The following is a 23,076-nucleotide window of genomic DNA, read 5'->3' on the forward strand; positions in this document are numbered from 1 at the left end:
AGAACTTTGTTATTTTATAACAAATAAAATCGTGGTGAAAAAATATGTTATATTTTTTGTCGTGTATGTTTTCGAATTTCTAGGTGATCGTAACTAATATCAGAAGTTAGTTAATATGATAAACTTAAAAAAAAAAAAAGCAGGTATTTACGGACAAAACTGCATACCACATTATTTAATGCTTTCAGTGCATGCTAGGACTGAAACTAAAATTTGTTTAAGTTCATAAAAAAAACATGAATTAAGGACTAATGTAGTCGAAAAAACCTTCTGTGAACAATTATGTATGATTATATTATAAATTTATTTAAAAGCACGAGTAAGAAACGAAATATTACAAGCGAAATAATTTTGAATACTGCCCCTTTAAAGTAAGTTATTCTCCTTTCAGACCAGTGCATGTGTATATTATTATTTTTGAAATAATTAATTAATAATGTCTTTGTGGTGACGTGACTTTGTTTGTTCTTTTGTTTTGCAGGTAGGTGGCCTAAAATGAAAAGTACAGGTAAACTTCGTTAGATGCTAAATCGCGGGGGAACTGGTAAGTATATTTGATACAGTATGAGAGAGTAATTTTGTATTTACTTTCTGTGAATTTTAAATGTATTACATTTATTGTTAGAGAGACGGAATTTTCGCGCATTCATTTAGTCGCAAGCTAGAATGCAAACCTTCACACTCTCGCACTTTTTTTTTTTCAGTACTTGTTTGTGTTTTACAAGAAAAATTTGTGTACAGAGAATTTTGGATAAAACTGTTCGCCGCTCACGTGTGCAGCGAGGATGAATGACCAGACCCCGTGTGTGGCGGGGGAAGCCTAAGATGCACATCAAGTTCTGTCCCTGCCCGAAGACGCCCGAATATTCACCTTCGGCCAACCTCGGGTTCATTTATATGTAGATATATTTATATTTCTCTCTTTATTTCAATGTAGCTACACTAACCTAACTAACCGTCCATGGTGTTTTAAAGTGTTTTAATGTAGCTAACCAAACCGACCACTTTTAATATTTGAATTCAATTTTTTCCTGCGCAAAAAAATGAAACAAATCCCGAGGTTGGCCGAAGGTGAATATTCGGGCGTGTTCGGGCAGGGACGGAACTTGATGGACATCTTAGGCTTCTCGTGTGGCGGCTGGTTGGTCGGCGCGGCGCTAAGAGCTGCGGCGCTGGAGAAAGTGGTCCCGCCTCGCTTTCCCCGCCCCGCCCTGTTCCTCCCGCCCCGCTTCGCCCGCGGCGCCCGAAACAACAACCAAAAAAAAAAAATACTTTTCCCCCTGTCTGACTTCTTCCGGGGCCCGCGCCGCCTTCCTCTGCCTCCCCTCTCTTCCCCTCTCTTCCCCCTTACCATAGCTCCGCTACCTGGCATCTTTGAATATATATATATACTGTATAGAAGTCGCGAGTGGATAGGATTTACTCTACGTTTTTCAGGAGCGTATGATGAGCAGCTTGGGAACTTCACCGCTGCAGTGCGCTGCCGTAACGCCCTGTATCGTCTTAGTTGTTGTGTACACGTTAGAGCGCAGCATTGTCGCCCGCTGTCATTCCCCGCACCCACCATCTATCATTCACTGCAGCTCACGGTCGTTCAACGGGAGGGGGAAAGGGTGTTTGAAGAGTTCGACACTTGTCCGCTAGGGAACACCACAAGCCGATGCCCTAGAGATGGTGGCGATTGCGGCGGTGAATTAACCAACTACCTCAAAACCGTATTAGAAATTTTAACCTGGGCTGGCGACTTCTATGCAGTATATATATATATATATATTCAAAGCTGGCATCGTGGACAGCTCCCGTACTCGCGTCTGGGACACACTGCCTATCCCGGAGGGCGTAACTGCACAGGGGATACCGCCACTGAAAAAAAATTCCTTTCTAAGCTATTCAGTGCTAGATGCATTCATAGAGACCTGAAAAAATTCGCGTGTTCATTTCGCAATAGACTGACATCCAAAAAAGTATACCTTCGTACAGCTTCTGCGATTGGCCCACATTTTATCCGGGGAACTTCGGGCCAATGCGGAAAAACCTAAACCAGGAAAGTGCCGAATCGTGGGAAAATTGGTTAAGACGTCTCACGAATCAGCAGCCAATGAACAGGTGTCATTTCTCCGAGTTTGTTAAGTACTGCGGAGTCTATCCTAGAGGCCAATGAACCCGCGAATTTTTCCGGTCCCTATGCATTCAGTTACAAACATTCGAACCATTCGCTGCACACGCTGCATGGAATATGATAAAAGTTTTTTTTTTTTTTTTCGTTCGTTTTGGATATTGGATATTGGAGAACATGTAGTATATTGAGTTTTTTTTAAATGTTACAACATTTTATAGAAGTTTCCAGAACGATTAGGTGATTTTAAAGCTACCTACGCCTGTAGAATGTGCCGAAAGGTATATATATATGTATATATATATATATATATATATTTTTTTTTTAGCGGTTGAGTTTTATCTTGGTTAAACATGCAGTGGCTAAATGAGTTGTCCATATTGAATACACACACACACACACACACACACACATATATATATATATATATATATATATATATATATATATATATATATTTCAGTTTTATGATTTTTATGCCAAATGTATTATGCACACAAAAAATATAACTATGAAGTATTGAGCAGTTTCAAAAAAAAATTTTAACCTGGCATATTGCGAATTTCTTTTTTGTGTTAAGACGCTTATCTCTTCACATTCTTATGGTCGGAAGTAATATCTTTAACATGGCGTGATTGTTATCGGGTGAATTGATGATAACAACCGTACTCTTATTGTTCCTGTCAAGTATGAAAAGAAGAGCTTAGGCTGCCGATACAAACGTTCTGGAAGCATAATTATTATAAGCGATAAGGTTAAGAATATTAGCGGATGTCGCAATATTTTATGCATATCTTTGTCGGGATAAGATAAAAAAAATTAATTTACATGGAATTATTATATTTTTGACTTTAACATTGAAAATCGTGTTTACAATTTTGAAAAATTTCTTGATAATGTGCGTGTACTTCATGCTTGCTAGAAACACAAATGGGTGCGTGTACTTATGTTCTATTTACTGGACGTCATAAAAATCCAATTTTAATTTTGCATGCATATAATTATTAATAATAAAATAATAAAACTATTAAAGCGATATTATAAATACGTTTGGTAAATATAAATCCAATCAAATTTTAAAAACTGAAATAAATACGTAGTATTCAATATTAATATAAACACGGGTTCAAAATTAATTATTTAATTTAGTAAAATAACCTAGATAAATTTTAATCAACATTTAAAAATATGTGTACTGAATGTTTATTTGGTTTTATTAATAATTAAATAATAATGTAATAATTAATATTGCAAAATAATTGTACATGCGGGACCATATAAATACACTTGAAAAGCCTCTTGAAAATTTTTATGGACACAATTTACATCACTAATATTAACAATAATTAAATGTTTTTAATTATATGGATTAGTATTCAATATCAATCACTAAAGTATAATATTTTAAAGCACGTCTATAATTTCTATTTTTACGTAGCCTTTTATTCATCCTGTGAACACTTCGTTGCATGTTGCGCGCGGATCGTAAAAATTCGCTCTCGTTATTTTTTCACGACGCGCCTAAAGAAGTAGGTATAACTTAAAAAAGAATTGGTTTTCTGTAAAGTCGGTTTACGGACGATAGTTTAACGTGACAACGTCATAACAAAACATTGATGAAATGATTGCATACTTTAATGAATAAAATTGAATCATTTTTATTGAATTATCACTATTTTGTATGGATACAAAGAAGGAGTGAAATGAAATCTACAATTTAATTGATAAATTTACTTTTATTTGCACTCATTAATTCAAATAAGTTTATTACTTTAACGAAGATATTATTTTAACTATAACTTTTATGCATGTTTGCTATTTAACTTCTTCCAATCTGTGTTACTCTGTTAATGATAGGACGATAGGAAAAGTAGGAAACGAATGGGAGTGTTTCAAGTTTAATGTGCCTCGAAAAAGTAAAATCGATGGTTGTTCAAATCGAGTGGAAGAGAGATAGATGCGGCGCAAGCGTGCAATGAGCGTAACGGGACACAGCGTAACGGGACAATGCAGCCGGCGTTCATCGATTTATTAGACGTTGTCACGTTAAAAAGAAAAGTGTTTGTCGGTATAGATGCGCGTGTGAAGTGTTGAAGTGTTTCACAAGTGCCGCGGAGTGCATAATGCAGCAGGTAAGCCGGGGTTTACCTTCGTCGCCGCAGGGAGGGTCGGCCGGCATTTCCTGTTCCTACCTGCTGCAGCGCCGCGGGCGGTTGGCGGCACTGACTCGGCCACCGCGCGGTCGCCGCAGTGTTGCCAACTCCGGCGCGCGGCCGCGCTGCCGCGCCTCTGTCCGAGCCACAGAACAATGGAGGGGAGAAAGAAGTGCGACTCCCACAGTGGGAACTGAAACCATGTCTCGCGCGACATGCGACGCTATCTGTTGGGCGGGCCCATAACTACTAGCATTGAATATATATAATGTATAGAAGTCGCGAGCCCAGGTTAAATTTTCTGTCCGGTTTCTTAGAAGAATTGTTGTAGTTCCAAGCTCCGCCGCTGCGATCGCTTTCATCGCTGGGTATCGGCTGTATACGCCCCTGGTGGTATTTGGCAGAACTAGGTTAACCAGCCCAGTCGTGACATCATCCTTCACCCCCCCCCCCCTCGAAAATCCCAGACCAACGATTCAAATTACCCGGCAGGTCTTATCAACATCGTTAGGCGACCTTGAAGAGAAGCTTCCCTTACCGTCGTTTGAGAATGATGAAATCCCAAAAGAAGCTAGCCACGGAAATCACTGAATGATGGGATTCTGTACCCGAGTGAAGTGAAAATTAGCTATTAAAACTTTGTATTGGGCCAATAGTCAGTGTTACGTTCAAAATATGGTTTTATTTTAAAAGTAAAATACTTATTTAAACTATATTTCGCGTTTGTGCAAATTTACTTTTAGATATTGGCAAGGAAAATCAACATACCTTAAACAACCTTCTCTTATTCAACGTTATCTATTAAGTAGTAAAAGGGGTAGATATTATTTTTAAAAATAAAAAAAATTATATAACCCACTAAATCAGTATTGGCAAGATATATATAAATTCAATATTAAAATACGCACATTAAAAATTTTTGTAATTAACTTTTTTCTGTAATAAAAATTCAGGATGATTTTGGTTTAATTGGTTTACGTATATTGCTATATTTTCTAAATCACATAGAAAAGGGAAAACAGTGCATCAGTGAAAATTCAAAAATTTAGTTTAAGTAATACTAGCCATACCAAAAGATCAATATGCGAGATAAGAAATTTGGTAACTGCTCTACATTTCAAATAAAAATGCACTAGTTTCATGAATACTGAAATGTATGCGTAATAAGGCATATTATGTTATTATACTAAGCATGACTATAACTAAAAAAATTACAGTAATTTAAAACGATGGCATTCTTAACATACAATAAGTGCGCGAGTCTTAGTTTATTTTTTAATTGGCTTCTTCGTCAGATGGAAAAGAGTTAAGATTTCATCAAGGAAAAATATATTCTCAAAGTCACTAAACCGGGAGATAGAAAATAAGGTAGGTACTTAATTTTAAATAAAAGTTAAAATAGACTTACGCTAAACCAATTAAAAATAAGTCGTAAAAATATTTTTATTTATTAAATATGTTCTATACTTGACAGTTCTTTGTGTATAATTCTTCAAAAATATTTGAAATTTAATACATATTTTCTTAAAATGGTAGAATATCAGCAATACCCGGAAATTACGTGAGCAAAGCCACGGGTTATTAGATACACTTTTATTATAAAATAAAAACAATTATGCATTTGTAGTTCACGAATGTGATATTTTGTTTATTGCTTCACAACATTCATTTGCCAGTCTCAAATTTCATTGTACCACTTGTCAGAAATGTCACCAAAAATGAGAGATAGTTTTTTTTTGACGAATTTCAATTACGAGGAAACCTTTCGCAAGACTTTTTTCTTCGCAGTAGTCACTGGGACACCATTAATTTAAATCCACTAAGATAATAAAATTGTATGTATAATGATTTGTTTTTGTATATTTATATAACTTTCCAACCAATTTTTAATGATTTTCATGTGAATAAAAACTTGTAAAGCAATTTAATTAACTGTGTCATAATACTTCTGATTAGATGGAAATACAAACTTTTCATCAGTAATATACGATGATAAAAATATTTATTATTGTAAAATAATATTCACTGTTCAAATGCAAATTTAAATAGATTATTCATACATGTTTCCTGCTAATTAATGGTTTAAAATAATAATTTTTTAATATAAAATCATTTTTCTCTTGTGTTAAAATGGGTTGCTAAAATGAGGAATTATAAATATGTCACTTACTAAGTCCGTGCACAGATTTACACAAAACAGCAATGTAAATAATCTTTTTTGGTAGTTTCTAATTTTGTGCCCTGGATAACATGAATTTGGTTTAATTCATACCAAAGTGAATTTTTTGAACAACTTAAATTGATGTCATAAACAAATATTTATTTTATATTAAAAATCCACAAACAGTTTTTAAAATATAATATTTATCACGCCAGATGGAATAATAAACAAAAAATAGCTCTTATATGTTGTCTGTGTTTAAAGAATTGTATTATATTTCATGGAAATAATATTTACCTTTCGGTTATTAAAAGAAAATATATTTGTATTCAAAATACTTGCGCATCGTTTTTACGAGCATAAAGGCCGGGATACATTCGCAATAGCACGCAAACAGCACACAGATAGCACACACGCACAGAGATAGCACAGAGCTTGATGCTACATTCACGCACAACACAACACAAAATAATACCGGAAGCATTCAAAAAAGTTTTTTAAATGTAAAACTCCCGTTCACAATTTTGGTCACTGAAGTTGGCATACGTGACGTTTGTTTAGATTCGTGTGTTGTTATTGTGGTACGGTTTTCGTTAAACCCAGAAATATTTTAAATATTTCAAAGTTTACGTACAAAACACAATGAGCATTCAAAAATATATATCACTGTTTATTTCAAATCCGGCTTCTTTAACACATTCAGACACAGACTTCCAAGCATTTAATTTAGCTTCTTCATTTTTGTATCCTGCGGATCCCCTGTCATACAAAATATTTTTACTTTCTATTACAGCTATCAAAAAGCTATCAAATGTGCCTTCCATTTTTATGTTATCGCGTGTTTGAAAACAATAACAAACTACTCAAGTCAAGAGCACCAATACTTTCGTGACAATTGTTCTTTTATAAGCCCACTCGAGTAGTACTTAAACTGTTTGCTGATTGGCTACCATCATGGTCGCGCACAGAAAATAACCTAAAAGTTAAAAGTTAATGAACTTTCTGTGCGCCGATCCTGTGCTATTTTTCTGTGCGCGTGCTATTTGCCAATGTGGCAGCTCATATCTAATAGTGTATGTTGAACTTCTGTGCGTCTGTGCTGTTTGCTTGCTATTGCGAATGTAGCCCGGGCTTAACTTGTGTATCTAACCTCAAAGCAAGGAATATAAAGAGTGGGAACTCAATGCTATAACAAACACTCTTATTTTCTTTGGAGATCCGGGAAATGTGCTTTATTTATAAGCAAATTAACATAGTAAATCGTTAACTTTTCAGATCTATGTTGGCAAAATTGATTTTTTTTTGTGGTCATTCGCTACTGGGAATATTCACCATATAACGTTTAAGATTATTTATTTTGAATAACGAAACAACCAAAACATTATGTAAAAATGCTTCATCTTATGTTAAAAAAATTATAAACTGCATAGCCACAAAGTATGACATCATACAATTAGTTTCTGTTACTAATAACAACACGTGCACGCGTTTGAACAGTCATCGCAGCCATAGTTGTTTCATAGCTACCAAAATCATTCAACGTTGTCAAGAATTATTCCAAATTATGTTTTGCCATTTTACTCAATGCGCCACTCCGTTAACACAACATTTTATAAATTCTGAACCACGAATGTCAGTGGGAATGTACACTATACTGTACATTCCAATCTGATACGCTTTAAGAAATTTCTGTAGTTTTCTTATTATTAAAACTTAATTTTTGATGTTGGCATCTTTTAACCACACTTTTTTTTTTTTTCTTTTCGGTGGCCGTACTCCTCCAATTCAGTTGCGCCCGCCGATATCTAAGCGCTCGGATTTCAACAAAAGGCACCGCCTCTCGATAGAGTGAAACAGAGAATTACGCGCACGACCTTGAAAAAAGCGACGCTACAGCGCTCTGGCGTGGAAGCTGGTAACTACGAGTACCCTCTTGTGGAAAGAAGAGCTGTCTAGCGGCGGAGCTAACAACTACCTCAGTTTTGGATCCGAAAATTGGAATAATAAATCCTATCCCCTCGCGACTTCTATAAGTTATATATATTCAATGCTACTAGCAAAAAAAAAAAAAAAAAAAAAAAACCTGGGGGTAGAAGTTTTAATACAAAGTTTTAGGTTTCAAAAATGTTAATTTATCTACTTGACGATTAATTGTTTAGTAAAAGTGATTTCAGCTGTGCGAAAAACACTTAATGCTGTTTTGTAATAAAATTTAAAAAAAATCGTGTTATATAAAATGAGTTGGAGATGCAAAAATTTCTGGTATATCACACCACAAAATATGTGACTACCAAAATAGAGTGAATTAATTTTCACTGGTTTGTTTGCCTGATGATAGCTTATGGTATTACTTCTCACAATCAATGTAGCTGTGTTAGCAATATTATTATGAAAGCTTCTGTCTAGCGGGTTGGCCCTAAACGACTTCAAAAAACTAGGTCTGAGGTCTCGGCGAACCAGACTTCGACGTGGTTGCTGGTATCTCACGCGCTATCAACTAGTCTGGTGCCACGCGAATCTGTGTTTTGTCTCGGTCATCACGTGACGGTATTGTACTGCCGAAGTCTGAATGTTTCCAGAAGCACCGTTCAAAAAAGATCTCACCGTATCTGATCTTAAAACTGGGCGATTTTAAGGGATATACATAGAAGAGCCTATGATGTACATTCTGTATTGCACAGACCCGAACAAGCCCGAATATCTACCTTCGGCCAACTTCGTAAGTTTTTTTGTTTATTACTTTACAAAATTGTGGATGGTTGGTTATGCTAGGTTAGTATAGCTACATTAAAAATACTGTAAAATCATTTTAATGCCGACGTTGGCCGAAGGTAGATATTCGGGCTTGTTCGGGTCTGTGCAATACAGAATGTACAATGTAGGATTCCCATAGACATCACTCGCGAGCCACATAGTACCAACTTTGCGGTCCTAACATTGAAAGGGTTATGTGGTATTTCCACATTTATTTCCACGTATGGTGGCGTAAGCAGTTGGCACGTTTTATGAGTTAAAAAAAATAACGTATTGTGCATTTTTTTTAATGAAGACAGTGCTGTATTGATTTTAAAAAATATATATATTGTACATTCAACCATTGTTCGTTTGCACTTGTCATATGTGTTAGGTTTTCATACATTTTTGTCCGTTTTTTTTTTAGTTTTCTCCATGACATACAGTGCATACTAGCAATGGCGTATGTCCAAAATAATTATTTTAATCAATCTTCCCCTTTGCAGGAACCATTCAAAGATTAGTAGTTTTAAGTACTTGCGTCAACATCATAGCTTCACTCTTAATAATTTTAAACACCTCTGAGAACCATTTTTAAACAGACACGCGTTTTATTGTTCACATAATATTATATTGACTTTTTTTTATTGGTAAATCGTACATGACTGACCTCATGCCAAACATGATCGTGTAGTTCGGGCGGAGATAATACAGTTAAGGAACTGTTCTGGCATCTGCCTGGAATTATTTCAGGAAAATCAGAGAAAATCAAAATGACCGAACCGGGATTGAACCCGTGTTCTAAGGGACGTGAGTCCAGCGTCCTACCACTGCGCGACCCCTCTCCGTTTGTAAGATACATATGTATAATGGCGAAGACCATGATCGAAGGTCATTTGTAAATATGATGTTGCGATTCTGATTTGCAAGTCATCTTCTCACGGACAGCTTTTTAGCAAGTGTTCTCTGCGGAGTGAACTTCTCTCCTGCCTAACGCGCGTAGCTTCGTGAACACTGACTCCATTTAATATACATGCTTGCAGTCGTAGTGCGAGGTATGTTGCGGTTACGTTTAAAACTCACCTTATGTCTGCTCGTAAGGAATCCAGACGAACCGCTGTGGACCAAGTGAGATTGCTATAGCTTCTCGGTAGAACTTCATTTTGTTGAGTTCGTTTAACAGGAAAAGGTAAAGGTTGATGTCTGTCGAAGTTATAAAGTCGGTGTATTTAGCATCCAGATAGATATATCAAACCCTAATCAAATAGTTTTAGAAAGGATTGAAGTAAAAGGAAAAAAATGCTAATTATAGAATTAATTAGCTGTGCAGACTAAAAAAAATTAATTAATGTTTATAAATCATCGATGTTTTTAAAACAAAGCATATATAGATGCGTATAAGCTATCAAATTTGGGTTAGCTTATCCCCACATATTGTTTAAATTCAAATTTGAAATGCCATCTGTAATACTTACCAAACAATATCACGAGAAATAAGTACTTGGTCACCACTGTTAAAATTATGAGCCACTGTTTAAGATGCATGTCTAAAACGTAATTTTAACTATAAAACGTAATGTTATGTGAATAAAAATGTAGCTATACGTAACGTTAGTTACAGTTAACGTTGCATGGTCATAATGTTCAAATCGGGGAATCATCAGAAACGTGCGTAATGTTCTTTGTAAACGGTTGGATTGCTGTGTCTACGCTCCACTTCTTGTGCCTAACCGCTGATGGAACACTCCAATTATAGACGCGTAGCGCTCTGCTGCCCTCGCATTGCTTAACAAACTCAGTCAAGCAAATACGAGATTTAAAAAAAAACTTCTTTCGATTTTGCTGAGGTTTGCGAAACGTGCGGCGTCTTAGCCGAATTGTTAACGGAAATTTACCAGGCTTCATAAATAGAAGCATTAAAATTATCTCCTCGAGAGATAGCGCGCATTTTATCTCTGAAAACCAACTTGTTCAGTTCAGAACCAGCGTAACCTTGATGCGTGTGCTCAGTGGAAGCGACCGAAACGTAAAGCCTGAGTCTCCACGTGCGATCACTTACTTTTAGGTCGAAGTCAGTGTCAAACGTCACAGGGAACGAATGACCGGATCAAGTTACGAACCAGTACAGAAGGTACAGTCTGGTGGTAGCTTGTCAGAAACTTTACCGACCAGAACGTGTTGCATGTTTACGGTCTCCTTTGGATAAATTACGCATAATTTTAAATGCAATAACCAGATCTGGGTCATAGAAATACGTAGTCTGTGACAGTTCCTACTGCTTATATTTTTGCGTGTTAGATACGCGTGTAAATAAAGCCGAAATTGTGGGGTGTATAATTAATACATTTAATAAAGCTGTATCGAATTTTTTTTCTTCCAAAATTCATCCGTTGTTGGTTATATTTAAAACCAAGTAGAAATTATACAAAGGGAAAAATATTTTTTCTATCAAGATGTTTTTATAACAAAGGTTGTGATTGTCAAAATGAAGGCCTCCAACTACCAGGGCACACGTAAGATATGCGGAGCTTCAGGAGAAACCACGGGATTTGAAAACTACTCAAGATTTCTGAGTGGCGTCTGTTTACGGAACACATTTAAGAATACGCTAAGGGCAGAATTGTAGTTCTGTTTCCGTAGTTCGCCTTGCGCTTAGAGGCGATGCCGCACCAGAAGCACTAGCGAGCTTCGAACTTATCATTCCTCTTTACTAACACAATTACACCTCTGACTAGGCGGGACACTTAATCATTAATCGGGGAAATTACATAATTACTTATATTTAGGAGAAATATTCTTAAAAGCGTGCGTAGGAACTTTAACAAAAAAAACTTCCTTCATTTGTTTTTAACCAAACTATTCATTACCTCTCTGACATAAAGCTTAATTGAAGCAATGATAGACCTGAAAAATAAAATCAATAAATATATTTCAAATCGTTGTGTATAGCTCTTATTAATCTTTCAATGTTTATACGTTCAACAGACGTTTCAAGTTCGTTGATACTTCTGCAGGGAAAATATCACAAAGTGAAACAGGTTTACAAACATATAATCACATTTCAGTTTTTTTGGGAATGACTAGAACGATTGGCTTTCTTTTGTACTCGACAATTATCACAGCCATAAAAAATAGCAAATATTGTGCTGGTTTTGCCGTGCATCTGATCCATATAAGCATATCCCAATTGATCTCAACGCTGATTTAAGAGGCCTATACAGACAGGGCGCAACTCCGCCAGCGGGTTCTGCGCTTACGGCATCGTGCAAGGTGGGCGGGACAAAGCTGGAAGGAGGAGACGTGGATTGGTTATCTTGGCGGCGCGTCACTTCGACTGGGAGGCGGAGTGGGGGAAACACTTTCCACCCCGCCGTCATTCCAGCTTACAGTGTCTTTTAGGAAAGATCGCGGTGTTCCGTACCCGCTATCGCTCTGTCCTCGAGTCTCGTGTTGTCGCGGTGTCGCGTTACCTTCGAGACACAGTTATTTACTATACGTCAGTGGATAAAGGCCGCACTTGGCGTTGTGTTGAGCGCATTGCCCACCAACCTCCCAATTCTCTCCCCTGGCCAGGTTATTTACACTAGAGAAGACTATTGGCTAGAGTATTTATTCTCAGAGATCTCTCATTTTCCAAGCTTTCGGAGCTGCGCCGAACTTTCATTGCAAGTTCTATGGAGCTGTCATAACTACGAAACTCATATCCATATAACGAATCAAATGCATTTTCCGTTATATTTAACCAAAAAATATTACATATTTTAATATCATAGTCGGAAATATGTAGGCCTACGTGTTACCTAGTCAAAAATAATGCATACATAGCATAGCAAGTGCGCATACCTAAGCATAAACAACACAGGTACGCATACGCGGACACATGCACACTTCCTTGCTGGGAAATTTTTCGTTTGTAGTTTTAAACCTTGCTGACTAAGAAATTAAAATTGATTTGTGCCAATTATTGGCAAGCAATGATTTACTTAAATAATTAAGTTGTGACTTGAGTTATATAATAATTAATAATTCAGTTATACACTTGGGTCTGGTTATCCTTCAAGTTGTGTGCTATTACGTGTCCACCAGCAAGAAAGTAATATGATTACAATCAAATAAAGAATAATATTTTCCAAATTTTCAATTTTATACTATGTACGAACGTAGTTATATTATTACTGGGTTTCAGAAATAACTAATCAACAGTTTACATGATTTTTCACCCTTCCGGTAATATATATATATATATACAATTTCGTTCATCATAAAATACGTATTAGATTTAAATGTACGTACTAAACTACAATTTATCATACGACTACAAACGAATTGAAGCGTGCACTGATGAAACAATCAGTTAACAAACATTCCTACATAAAAATATGTTTGTTTCAACAACAGGTTGAAATGCATCTCTTTGCTCAACGAAGTCATATAACATAGTCACAGGTACTATTTGTTGCTGCAAATTGTATTTGCAGTTTAAAAAATTACGGAACAAGTCGTCTTAAGTCATCCGAAACATGGTGACGTTATGAGGCAAAAATCGTAATTTTGTTCACCCGGACTTTCCCCATTCTATAACATGAAGTGAGTATACAGGAAGATGTGTGGCTTTTACGGTGTGTGACTAGTGTTCACAGTTTTTATTCCAAACGTAAACAAACCAGTTGTTTGTGAATAGTTTTTTTTTGAAATAATGACGCGATAACTTAGCATGTCATATCATGTATTTTTAACTCTTTATTCCTTTAGAAATAGAATATTTGCAACATTGTCAATATCAATTATTGATTTTAAAAAGAAGTGTGGTAATGATAATTGTGCCAAAATGCATTTTCAATACGGCACAGAATCATGTTATTTTTTCTACCTTGTATTTCTTTCATGTTTAGATTGTTTACAATTTGCTGTTTAAAATATTTGTATGCATCTCCACCCAATAACTGTTCAGAAAATAACAATCATCGATTTATCTGTACAAATTATTTTTGGCTTTTCTGAAGAAAAAAAAAGTTAATGTATGAAGTTGTACAAATACATCTTATTTAATCAAATATAATTGAATTTGAACACATTTGCACACCACAAAGACAATAAACATATGAGTTTATGGATACAGTTGAGTAAATTTAGATGGTCTGCTTTTACAAGCATAATTTAACAGCGCACTGAGTTTAAATTTTCTTATATAATAATGTCATATCGCAATAAATACTTTAAGAAAAAATACATATTATATTTCCACATTTTTTAAGAAGATACGCTACAGAGGTAATTAATGAGCAGCTGAACAAGTCTTGACAGCAGCAAATTTTTTTCTTGCTCTTTTTTCAATAGCGTCAATAATGTATGGAGGGTCTCGAATTTCCATGCTCCTCGTATGCCTAGGGTCCACCAGTTCTGGCAAAATGCAGTTATAATAGAATTTTGTAAGATGTGGTTCCATCTCTTGTTTACAAAAATTGTCATCCCTTTCAATTCGAAATATTGCCATCTCTTTTTCCACTGATGTCCAAACACTAAAAATGCAATATTCCCTCTCTGAAATGTGCAGCTGTCCCTGAACTTGATAAAAATATGAATGTGTTTTTTCAGTTTCAGTTCATCTCCTTCGAACTCATATATCGGATGTTCCCTTGTTTAACTGCTGCAGTAACATCTTTTTCAATTGCAGATGATGGACACTTAACTTCTGCAAGACCCTTTTCTCCAATAACACCTTCCGGAGTGGCACCCAAGAAAGGCAATTCCTTGTCAATGAAGAGTCCACTTTTTCCAACCTTATATTCCTTCTTGTTTTTCTAGTTCTATAGCCATCACCTCAAACCTTTTACCATGATAAATTGCAGGCACGTTCAAAATATCGGAGGTATAAACAATTCTGCGAACTAAGTTAACGCAGCTTGTTAATGCACGTCTACGACAGACTTTCCCGAAATTCTAAGCTGTTAGAATTTTTCTATGTGTTTCAAGCCATTTTCCGCTTCCTGCCTGGAGAATTGTGTCTCTCTCTAAATGTTGACGGTCCTCTTGTGTTAGTTGTAACCTACTGAGGAAAGCTTGAATCTGTTCCTCAAATGTTTCTGGATCCATGTCAGGCTGTTGACATTGAGGACCATAGTGGATTTTTGCTGCTTTTCTAGTATCAAACCGTTGTCTTCCTTTACATGTTCAATATATTCATCCAAATGTTGATATTTTCTTGGAGTAATGAATAAACTGTTCGGCTGAAATCATTCATAAATATATTATTTTTGAATAACTTATATCTATTAATGTACCTAAAATCATGTTATATTTCTATGTGCATAAAATATGTATATATTATTTTTTCCCTAGTTTCGAATAAAACAGGAATATTGATAGCAGTAAAAGTACTTATAGTATCTGTAGTATCTTTAATAGTTTTTTGTCCAATGTATGATGCATACTTTGAAAAGTCTTGCTACAATATAAACATTTTCAGTGCTTAAATCAGTGTTCTTATGAATGCTGTTTATGTTTTAACTGGGGATGGTGTATCACTTTTAAGTAAGGTCAGTAAAATATGCTGTCTATTGTCACTAAATGGGGATAAGATTTTTTACTGTATTCATTTTTTTGCCCTGTTTTTAGTGAAATTTCTGATAAAAACATTTATGTAGTTTGAGTAGTTGTGTAATTTTTCAATTGAAGTATATTCGTAAAGTTAAATTATAACTTAACTGTAATTTTTTAACAGGTCAATATAATTAAAAGCAATATAATTGTTATTCAGCTAACCTGATTGCTTGTCTCTGAATTGTTGATACATCTACTGTCTACAGTTGGCTCATTCCTGTCCACCAGCTCATATGGAATGTCAATGGCTCCTTCGGTGGTTGACCAGAAAGAACATCCTGCTTCCATCTCAAATAGTTTCAGAGGCGGTTGCATTTCTGTGTAAGACATGGCTGTAGAGCTGAAAGAGCCACATTACAGTAGCAATAACATTTAACTATTTATATTGATTTATTTAGATAGAAATATAGTTTCGAAAGAATGTCTAGTTTCGTGTAATATTATAACTACCCGACCGTGTGCAAATGATACGAAGGAAAAAAAGTAAACAATTTTTCAGGAAATAGTTGAAGAAAGAAAAATAGCATGTATTAAAAACACTTTGTAATTAACTTATTTTTAAAGTGGGCTAAGGGACTTACATACACTGCCCATCTTCATTGTGCAGGACATTGGTTACAGAGTAGTTATTCTCTTCATCTGATGTGTCATTTTCTCTTGAAGAAATTTCTTGTGCCGTTTTTACTCCCTGGCTGCCAAGGTGTCATCGTGAGTCTCTACCTTCCGGAACTTGATAACTACAGCTATCAAGTTTAAATTTTTTCCTGCAATGCATAAAATTTATCCTTTTTAATACCGACTTCTTTATTTTTGTGCAATAAATGACCTTACACTGAACAGACCAAAAATCTTATGTATTTTTTGGCCAAAACATATTTGTTAAATTAATAGAACTGTTTGTGTTGCCAATCTTACTTTCTCTAAAATAATAACTTAGATTTGTTTTAAATAAAATGTAAACAGTTACTCACTTTGCCGGATAGCTTTCTTCATAGTACACTACTTCATGCACTCCGGAAGTTATTTCGTTTTCAATCAGTTCTTGATGGCTGCAGTGAATTCTTGATAGGCTCTGGTTTTCCAATTCTTCATTGACATGGTTTTGTTTAGGTATAGTTTTATTCCTGTGAATAAATTGATAATTCAGTGCCAAATAAAAAATGTACACATTACACATTTTAAAGGTTAATACTACAACGTTAATACAAACACATATTATATGCTTCGACTGTGAGGAGCCAGAGTTTGTTTCCGCCCCTCCCCCTTCCCAACAGGGAGCTCAGTCTGTCCAAACTAATAACTTATGGATGCTTTACATATTATAAACATACATATTTAACCTATATATTTTAAATAAACTTTTCAATATGCGACTGTTCATCTAAGATAACTCAATATTATGGTGGGGAAGGTGTTGGAGGTGAGAGATCACAAGGTAGACTAAGTTTCGACTACGCAGGCTAATGAACGCAATCTGTATTTTGTATGACATATTACAAAACAAACTGACCTTTGACTCCAGTATGCTTTGAGATGAGTAGCTTCATTTTTCTTTCTTGTTGCATAAATATAAAGATGATTCTTCTTTATTTTCTCCAGTTTCTTTTTAACTCCATCCTTGAAAAAGAAATCGTGCATATAATAGTACTTCTCGATGCTGTTACAAAGCCAAATATCGATCTAACAAGGGGTAAAAATAACAGTCGCTCAACTTTTTCCGCCTACAGGTAACCTCCACTTGGCTCCGAGTATGCCTTACTGAGTCTTCTCGCCGCGCGATATGGTGGGCGTAGAATGGTTGAGGTTTTCTCTGGGAATAACTGCCTGAATCCTAGAATTTATTACTTCCGGGTCATTCAATGCCATTTCACACACCTGCTGACATCACCATCACCGAATTCAATGAAACTTAGGGCTTTAACAGTACAGGTTCAGGAAAGTGAATTCTCAAAGTTACAGCCCCCTGTGAATAATACTTTTTATACAGCAGGGTTGCCAATTTGTGGAAAAAGTGGAATTGTGTTAATGCCTTACTAGAGTAGTTTTAGTGAACATGGCCTAATTCACAATGTTCTAGTGTTTGATCCCAGATCCATCCCAAAATGAAACTTATGTCACTTAGACCAATAACGCACTTCATAACATATAATTTTTTCACATTTTTCAAAAAGATACTTTTCAATATTTTCAAGGTCACATGTTACATGACCATGACCTTGAAACAAATTTCTTCTAAAATTCGTAAAACTTATTTTTATCTCAAAGGACACTTTTCTAGCTTTCTATTGAGCCCTACTTCAAGGTTCTCACTCAACTACAAAGGAAGTTACAAATATTTTTATTGGACCTCGCGCAGCAAAAATTCCACTTTTTCCACAAGTTGGCAACCCTGCTGTATAAAAAGTATTATTCACAGGGGGCTTTAACTTTGCTAATGCACTTTTCTGCACACCTACTGCTAATTTGCCGAGTTTTTTTTAATTCTGAGATGGTGATGCCAAAAATTATTATTTTCTGGTTGATTTGGCATGGAATGACCCTTCCCGACCAGGCGGCCTCAGTGGTAGACACTATTCCTGCGAATACATGTGCTTATCGCGATATCCGATACCCCGACGCGCTGATAAGGCGACCGAGCAGCCGTCAGACGAACTTCCCCTCCGCTGCCTTCACAGCAGCCGCTAGCCCCACTCCTCGGCTCCAGTCGCCGGCTGAAGAATACGCCGCGCGAGGGAGACACTTCCCGGCAGAATAAATGTGCGGAAATGCTTTTCGTCGTAGAAGAATTCTGGGAGTTTTTCAGCGGTGACCTATGTATTTTTTTACACCATTTTAATCAACGATTAATACTCTATCGTTGTGTGTTTCTACTTTTTTTGTATGCATTACACACGATACATAAAACAGCTGCGTAAAACCACACATTCGGAAATATTTTTACCTATGTTACGAATTTTTAAAAGCATTATAAAAATCATAGATCGACCCATTCATCCTTTCCTTATGCACGCAAAAAAAATGACAGTGTTATCTGTAATGGGAAGCTGCAAATTATTCTTAGCAAAAGGCCCTACAATCACGTCCTGAAGACTGTCTGTATAGGCCTCTTAACATCACTATACACGCTGAGAGAAAACACTTTTGAAAACAGGCTAAATTTTCACACATTATGCAATCATTGGTATATTATCTAGATACTTTTGAGCAGTGAACATAGTTCAAATCAGTTTGCACAAATATACTCTAATTTTTCTTTTTTTTAGTATTTACCAAAATTCGTAACCATAAAAAAAATCTCCTTCAGTAGTAAGTACGAAACAACTCTCGCTATAGTATCGCTGAACGCAGTGGCTTCCACAATTTCTAGTGTCCGGTATTGCATGGGGCATTGCTTGCAGTTGGATAAAAGTTCAGTTTTTGCATTTCGGAAACGGTTTTCAAGGACTGTATTTCATAAAAGGGACTGTTTAACGGCGGGTAATTCAGTGAAGAGTTCGGGCGGAATACCCCCGCGGCTGTGGTATTGGTGTATTGTTAGGGGCAGGCATTTTTCGCGAATAAATCTGAACGCTTATTAGACTGCAACAAGTTACACTCACACCAGCAGTTTCTTCCTTGTGATTGACGGCCGTCTGCGAGAGAAGCCGTTGCCTTGTTTGACCGAGCCGCTCAGGACGTGTTTGCTTCCGCACTGACTCACTGTGACTGGTGTTGTTAACAATCGATATTGACCTGAAAGAAACTCACCCAATCACGAGACACAGACGATGCTACAATGTTTTAACTTTCAGCTAGTCTCGGAATCTTTTCGCGAAATGTGGATGCCCCTATGTATTGTGTACCGCGAGCTGTTGGCCGGCCATCTAGCGACCCTCCGCTAATGTGCCCCCCCCCCCTCCCCTCCCCGGCTATGTGCTCACTTTCTCCCGCTTGCGCGAAAATGGAGAAAGTGCTGCGCGTGGCGGCCCGTCAAAAACGGCGTGTGTATTTTGAAAGCGCGGCCGGCCTAGGCCTCGCAGTAGCAAACCCTCCCCCCTCTAACACACTAGCGCGATGACCGAGCACACAGCCGCGTCACAAAAACCGCACTGTGCATGGCGCGGCAGTTCGCAATTTGAGCAAGTTTCCGACCTCAACATGAAGATGGCAGCACTAGTCAACAAAAATTGAGGGAATGTGTTCGCGCATGCTTTGGAATACACTCTATGAAAATCCCAGCCATGTTGGACGTGCATTTGTTTTTTTTGTTTTTTTTAAACAATCGTATGCGTGAGTCGATGCGATTTTTTTTTTTGCAAATGGAAAATTAAGTATCGAGCTGTCATCAATTTTTTTTTTCTAAAGGCAATACGCCTAGTTGGCCGCTGTGTACGGGAACTCTGCAACACCATTTACCGCAGGGATATTTCGGGCAGCTGAATTCAACCCTGTCCGCACCAGCTCGGGTGACGAGGAACGTTTGCGACACCAAAAACTGCGAAGGGGGGAATCAGCTTCAGAAAAGTCACACGTTGTTCCTTTGGCTATGAAAGTGATGGTGACTGTTTTCTAGAATAGTCATGGAATCGTCCTAGTTATCTTGATAAAGGAAGGGGGGGGGGGGGAACCCCATATGACTGGGGCATTCTACACATCAATGTGTAGAGACCGGAAAAATTCGCGAATTCATTTCGCGATAGGCTAAAATACAAATAGTTATACCTCAGTGCTGACTCTGCTATTGGCTCACAACTCACCTGGATGACTCTGGGCCAATGAGAAACACCCAACCAAAGCTTTATACGAATCACAGGCTGCTACGCTGGGACGTCTCACACGACAGCAGCCAATGAGTGGGTGACATTTGACCGAGCGTACGTATAACTATGGAGTTCATCCTGCAGGGCATTGAACCCGCGAATTTTTCCGGTCCCTATCAATGTGTCAATGTCAGTGTCAGTCAATGTCAACAGTCCATTGGCTGAAAAAGTCACCGGCCTCTCCCGCCATCTTAAATTATTGCATTTCCATGCCATTGTATCTGTTCTAGGACATGTTTCTATAACTACGACACGATACGTGATATCTACTATTTGTTTGAAGCTAGGCAAGTTTCCTCAGTCAAAAAAAAACATCTTGGATGACTAAATTGCGCCGTGGTCATTTACTGCGGGACTATTGTTTGTGTTTCCCCAGCTGGTAAGCGGCCAGCAAATGTACTTCTGTAGTCTCATTTCCAAAATATACCGCTTAAGAATATGGAACTATCAAAAAAAAAACTTAGTTAACGAGACTTGGGGCCGGTATTCCAATACACAAAAATAAAGGTTTACGTGTTGACTATGCTACACCTATGCGCGCTTACACTCCCACCGACACTAACCTGTATCTTGTTTGCCAGTGCAGTCTGTCAGACTGGGAACATGCATGTAGGGACACCTGTATTTCGCGAATGCATTTCGTGTCAAGGTATTTCACAAAATACTGTAGCTTTTCTCCTGTGGTTATTGGCTGAGGTCGTTGAGAGGTGTCGTCCCGCTCTTGACGGGGCCAATGAGAATGTGGTCACCGTACTGCTGCACCCTCACAATTTGCCATGAATCTTAGAAAAAGCTACATTGTTTTGTGAAATACCTTGTCATAAATGAAATCGCGAAATACAGGTGTCCCTATGCATTGGTCATGAACAGACGTGCAAATGCCGTGTGTTCCCGATACATCTGTCGACTCCCGCATCCTCCTTTAGCACCCTTCTCGTCTGTCTATCGAGTTGTTGGTATCCGAAACACTTTCAGCTACTTCTTTGTGTAGTTCCTTGTGCTTTTGCAGTTCAGTTGTTCGTTTCTCGCACATTTTACTATTGTGAAACAAACTACAACGACGCGAAAAGATCCATGGGTGGGCGATAGTTTCAGACCACAGATTATTCTATATTTTATGGCGATAGTTAGGATTTTTAAATCGTGCACTTTATAGAATACTAGCTTTGCTCGTACCAAGTGTAGTATAGTAAATAAAGTAGGTATGCTATTTATTCCAATCATACCCGGTATATCATCCCTTTTTCCTTCCTTTGGGATGGAATTGCGGAAAACGGTGTATGTAGGCCTACATAATATTTTTCAAGTCAAGATCAAGTCTGACCGAGTCAACTTTGCCCGATTATCTATTTTTTTAAATCTTTATTTAACTATTCTTATATGTTCACTGTTGAGAGAAAAAAATTAATCTCGAACAACTTTGTCACGGCTTTTATGCGTCAGGAAAATACGTGTTTTTATCCACACTATTGAGTGATCACATGACTTGCGGTTTTTCTTCATTTATAGTGCCTAAATTTTTTTCTGCCTTCGCTTTTACAACTATTCAAGTCCCAAGGTTGGCAACAAATAATGGCACGGAGGAAATTACAAATGCGAAAAAAAAAGTTTTTCTAATCTTTTAACAAGTCTTTAGATTGAAATAAAACTCAGTGTATTTTGCAATTGTTCCTCCTAATTTACAGAAAATCCCGTTAACCATTATCTTTAGGGGGGGGGGATATTGCATTTATATTGAAAGTATAAAATTAAATTATATAAAATTTATCGTCTTTATACTCTAGCTCTCTTTGCAGTATAATTTATAGACCAAGTCTTTATATCTCGCAAACCATTTTTCAATCAGTTGATTCTCCTTCAAATTTTTTTTTTATTTAATTTCAACAATTTTGTGGCTACATCACATAGGCTAATATGTTCAACATTTCGTATGCTCATAAACGGTTAGAAATTGCAGTAATATCACGGAATTTTCAGCGAAGCATGCATCTCAAATAAACGAAAAGTTATTCGTGGCTCCAGTTAACTGAATGTATGTGATCCAGGGTGATCAGGCATGTAGGAGGAAGAATAGTAGGTATGTTTGCTGAGGACTCGGCAGATTTTTAAATGCTTTGCCAAGACTGTTAAAGGTGGATGTTGTTGGTTCATCTCAACCTCGGTGATTGGCTGCACGAAACCAGCCACGCCCTTACCTCCTCCCCCTATCCCCTCCCTCCTTCTTGACAACCACAATTCCTTGTCCCAAGCTCACACGCCTTTCCGCACGCACTGATCATGTTACACAGCGGTCAGTCTCTGTCCGCTCCGTCGATTCCTTCTGCAGCCGTCGTTTCATAGCAACTCCCCCCCCCCTTCCCCCTCCACCAGTGGAACACAACCCGTCCCAGCTGTGCTACGACTACACTGTTGGACACGACGGTAGCTTCGGCTTTCCACACTGGAAAATTTTTGGTTTTTTAAAGGCAACTGAAAAAAAATTGGTTGTCTGTAAAGTCGGTTTACGGACGATAG

The 23,076-nt window shown here is 37.1% G+C and overlaps 1 protein-coding gene and 1 long non-coding RNA gene across 5 annotated transcripts in view; one reads left to right on the top strand and one right to left on the bottom strand.

Annotated features, from left to right (window-relative positions):
- LOC134534255 (uncharacterized) overlaps nt 1-17,937 on the bottom strand; it is a 241,122-nt gene extending 223,185 nt beyond the window's left edge. The window contains exons 1-2 of the long non-coding RNA XR_010075473.1: nt 16,735-17,937; nt 16,345-16,527 (exon numbers count right to left, since the gene is read on the bottom strand). This is a non-coding gene — a long non-coding RNA (uncharacterized LOC134534255). The remainder of the gene's footprint in view (nt 1-16,344; nt 16,528-16,734) is intronic.
- LOC134534253 (thyrotroph embryonic factor) overlaps nt 1-23,076 on the top strand; it is a 207,966-nt gene that overhangs the window by 143,010 nt on the left and 41,880 nt on the right. The window lies entirely within an intron of this gene.

This window comes from Bacillus rossius, chromosome 7 (assembly GCF_032445375.1).
Source record: "Bacillus rossius redtenbacheri isolate Brsri chromosome 7, Brsri_v3, whole genome shotgun sequence".
Taxonomy (NCBI): domain Eukaryota; kingdom Metazoa; phylum Arthropoda; class Insecta; order Phasmatodea; family Bacillidae; genus Bacillus; species Bacillus rossius.